Source organism: Mus caroli, unplaced genomic scaffold (assembly GCF_978045245.1).
Source record: "Mus caroli unplaced genomic scaffold, Mus_caroli_1 scaffold_5, whole genome shotgun sequence".
Lineage (NCBI taxonomy): Eukaryota > Metazoa > Chordata > Mammalia > Rodentia > Muridae > Mus > Mus caroli.
The window spans coordinates 33337094-33341919 of NW_028227260.1; the positions used below are offsets into that span (position 1 = coordinate 33337094).

General features: G+C 39.9%; 1 pseudogene; it reads right to left on the reverse strand.

The window, feature by feature from the left end:
• Nucleotides 1-965: 965 nt before the first annotated feature.
• Nucleotides 966-1423, reverse strand: LOC110287294 (protein tyrosine phosphatase type IVA 1 pseudogene; annotated as a pseudogene).
• Between the last annotated feature and the right edge of the window lie 3403 nt (nt 1424-4826).

The window sequence follows — 4826 nt, forward strand, 5'->3', positions numbered from 1 at the left end:
GGTATGTGCTTCTGTAACAAAGTTGATTTTCAAACAGAGGTTTCCCAAAACAGAACAAAATGAGACAGAGGCATTAAATAATCAGCGCAAGACTTAGTTTAAAAAAAATAAAAAAATAAAGGATGGCTAAGCAAACCTGACGTATTCTGGTGTAAGTGTGGGAGATGTAAACATAGTGAGCAGGCAGATAACGGGAGAAGCCCTGCAGTGTTTGAAATGACTGGAGGGATACACCATGGATGCTCTAGAGTTCTTAGTTCCTGCAATTTTGGTTCTGTATGATGCTAAAAATATACAAGTATTGTGCTTGGTTATTTTGGCACTGAGTCCTTCTAAATTCCTTATAGACTAATAATATTCTGGCACAGGAGCACATTTAATGACATAACTCAATACCTTATTTTAGGAAAGGTCAATTGGTACAAATAACAAGCACATTTTAAATGATGATCAGTAAAAATCTTTTGCTAAGTGTCCAAACATGTTGATCATAGCCCACATATAGAGCTTGCAATTCTGTCAAGCTTGTGGCCTGGTAAGACTGATTTTCAATATTCCTGTGGAGCTTCAGTAGACTGTTCAGTAAGCTGTCACATTGGGTAATTACATATTACAAATTAGGTCCCATCTGAAGTTCCACTTCCAAGGCATCAGGCACTCCGTTTTTTTTTTTTTTTGTTTTGTTTTGTTTTTTTTGTTGTTGTTGTTTTTACACCGTTTGAGAACATTTATTATTACTAGAAGATACCAAAGGAAGAGAAGAACAGACCCTAAGAATTTTCCATTCATGTTTTCAAATTGGAATGATAGAGTAGCTTCTCAAAGGCTTTTGTGGAGCTTAAGTTCTTGATAAGTAGAAATATTTTCTGTATGTCCAGGAAATGTAAACCGTGCACTTTTGGGATGAGTGCTTGTTTTAACAGCTGGGGCTGCTTTTAGCAGATAGAATACGAGGCACTCCGGTTTTATTGAATACAACAGTTGTTTCTATGACCATTGGAATCCTTGAAGTGGAGCCACATTTTTGGAAGGTACTTGTCCAGATACAAAAGCTGCTACCTACAATTAATGCTAGGGCAACAAGCACCGGAGCTCTGCCAAGGCCTGGGACACAATGGACAGCAATACAGCAACCAGGTCATTCACTAAATTTAATCTTCACAAGACTTAGCCAGTCATCTACAATCTGGTTGGATGATGGTGCACCATCATCAAAAGGCCAGTCAAGAACACAAATGCCTTTTTTCTTCACAAGAGTGGTGTCGTAAGTTGCTTCACATACTCTTACTACTGTAGTAACTCCATACTTCTTAAGTTCCTCTATAAATTTGTTTAAGGTTGCATTGGTTGGATTGTGTGTAATAAGAAATATCATGTTCTTGTATGTGACTTCCACAGGAGCAAGGTGGTTCCTTCGAGCCATGTTAATTTAGTTAAAAAAAAAACCAATAGGGTTATGAAGGAATTAAAAAAATGAATACAGAAATAATTAAAAACAAAAAATAAAACAAAAACAAACAACCTGAAGTCTACTTCAATATTCAATATACTCCACTTGAAATTCTCAGTGCTTTGAGTATGTATTGGGAGAAGTGGGCAATGAAATGAACCTCCTAACAAGAAGCAGTGATTCTTCACTCCAGTAATACTTAGGCAATACAAAGGAAGTGCACTGAGGTTTACCCCATCCAGGTCTGAGCCTTTGTAAAATGCTCTGCAGATTTCAATTCAACATGCCTGTGTCCAGGTTATCCACTCTTATGGGGGCTTCTTGGTGGAGTAGTAAGGAATTTCTACAGTTCACTTGTTGGCATAGAGGTCATGCTGTGCTCTTGGCAGTAATCTCTACTGTCCTTCAGAAACCAGCAGCGGCAGCAGCAGCACCTGGGTAGGCAGTGGTAGACTTCTTTGTGGCAGTGATGCAGGCAGTGGGGGCACCAGATGACCATGCAGTGAGCTGTCAGAGGAGCATAGCCGAACCACAGGTCTTACATTCTTTAAGGGGTCTAGGCAGACTTTTAATTTTATTAAGATAAAATTAAACTTTTAGAAAACTCAGTTTCATTTTCTGAGATAAATCGAGAAGATTGAAGAATATGAAATTTGTCTGAGTATAAACTATATCTTGTTGAATCACAGATCATAAAGAGCATTGCTGATTGCATATTAAATACTTTATTTCATAATCATATTACATTGCAATATATATACATATATACGTATACACACATATGTTTGGTAGTAGTAGAGTGTCAATGTAATAGTATAAACATCTGATGCTGTAACAGCATGACCTTCTGATGATTTATATCTATATTGAAATGTCAGTCTTAATTGCTTATTTCAGGAACCTTTACTCTGAGACACAGACACTGAGTGTATACTGGACATTTTTCCCCTTTTATCCAGGGCTAATTCTTTACCTCTCACTCTTAATTCATTATTTCTGCTTCTTTTAAGATCTCTTTCCATCATTTATTTTTACAGTGCCCACCTTTTAAAACCTCACTTATGTATTTTCCTTCTTGATCTTCAAGCATCTGGTTCCTTTCCAGTCCTAGTTCAAAATTTCCTAAGATTTTAGGCTCAAACCATGCTCACAAATTCAAGAGCTCACAAGAACCAGGAAGTAGACACAATAACTTAATGTTTGTTATGGTTTCTACTAGGAGTCCAACCTATATATAGCCTGACCACAATTTAATTTGAGTCAGTTTTCTTTCTAGGGCTGATTTATTTTCTTTGTTGGTGATATGATATTTCATCTAATTGACCAATATAGAAGTCTAGAGCCCCGAGAGAACTGAGTCAGAAAACAATAGGCAGATAACACAGAGCGCTGTCGCCACCATACTGGCACAGGACTAGTCAGAATCTAGAATGAGAGAATAAATAGCCACCATAGGAATGGTCAGTCAGATATGTTCAATAGTGTTGACACATGGGAATTATGTAGGATTTAAGGTCATATCATAATGGTTCCCCCCAAACCACAGAGGCTCAAGAATGTCTGTTCAGAGTTATAAGAGAGCCCTTAATGAAATAGTTGCTTTAACTATGTTCTTATTGTGAGTGTTATGTCAGAAATGTATGCAGGCATGTTTATGTCTTTCCACAATACCAGAATTTATTGAATAACAGTCAACTCAAAATGAACAACAGGGTTTGTTGTTGTTGTTGTTGCTGCTGCTGTTCTTGTTTTGTTTTGTAGCAATTTTCCAAGTAATTTCAACTCCCCTTGAGAGCTGGCTGTGGGCAAGCACAGTTTCTTTTATTTCAATCTTAATTATTAATTAAGTCTCAAATCACAAATTCTATAGCACATCATATTTATATCTATATACATATATGTAAGTTAGAAAATGTCTATAAGGGGCTGACAAGATGGCTCAGCAGGTAAGAGCACTGACTGCTCTTCCGAAGGTCCCGAGTTCAAATCCCAGCAACCAACATGGTGGCTCACAACCACCTGTAATGAGACCTGATGCCCTCTCTGGCACATCTGAAGATAGCTACACTGTACTTAGATATAATAATAAAATCTTTGGACCAGGGTGAAAAAAAAGAAAGAAAGAAAATGGTCACGAACTGAAGCCCTGAGGGCCAGCAGAAAGAATGGAGACAGGCAACCCCTAGGGAGTTTAGCAGTCAGATGGGGTGGAGGGTGGGGGCATCCACGTGGAACCAGGGTGGGGTGTGGAGGAGGTGTGGTATTTGGAGCAATCCAGGGATAGATTGGGGAGGGGCGGGGAATGGAATATGGAATGTAAAAAATGAATTACAAATAAAATTAAATTTATAAAGAAAAGAAAATGGCCATAAAAGCATTAGAGGACTATAGCAATGTTCAAGGAATCCAAAAGAAGCCTTACAGAAGGCACAGGCAAAAGGCTAATTAGGATGTAAAGAGAATATCTGTGGGGCTTGGATAGTGAACCCCATAAAGGAGATGCTGGATGTATTACCAAAAAGATAAGTCACAGGTTCAGAGTTGAGCTGCTGAGGTAAGATACATGGGGCCATGGAAGCTGTAGAGGCAAGGTGCAGACCTGAGTCAAGAGGAACAGACAGATGGGAAGATAGGAATTCGGGTAAGCCCTGTCATCAGTGTGGACATGGTTGAGCTGAAACCTCTGGGACAGTTGGGAATTCTCTGTCAGTCCAATGATACTCACACCACGCATTCAGATGACAGGCTGCTGGGGGATCATTGCCATCAGAATCATGGTGTTCTCTTTACTGGGTCCAGGTGAAGGATAAACTCATGCTTTCTGAGTCTCACATGTTCCACAGTTCTCGGGCCTAGTTTTCCTGATAGGATTTTAATAACTTGGTGTGTGATGTGGTTCCAACACACGTTGATAATTTATAGTATGGTGCTTTGTACCTTTTTTATTAGATATTTTCTTTATTTACATTGCCCTTTCCTGGTTTCCCCTCCAAAAACTCCCTATCCCCTCCCTCTCCCCCTGCTCACCAACCCACCCCTCCTTCTTCCCGGCCCTGGCATTCCCCTACACTGGGGCATAGAACCTTCACAGAACCAAGGGCCTTTCCTCCCATTGATGACCGACTAGGCCATCCTCTGCTACATATGCAGCTGAAGTCATGAGTCCCACCATGTTTTTTCTTTGATTGGTGGTTTAGTCCCTGGGAGCTCTGGGGGTGCAGGTTAGTTCATATTGTTGTTCCTCCTATGGGGCTGCAAACCCCTTCAGCTCCTTGGGTACTTTCTCTAGCTCCTTCATTAGGGACCCTGTGCTCTGTCCAATGGATGGCTGCGAGCATCCACTTCTGTATTTGTCAGGCACTGGCAGAGCCTCTCA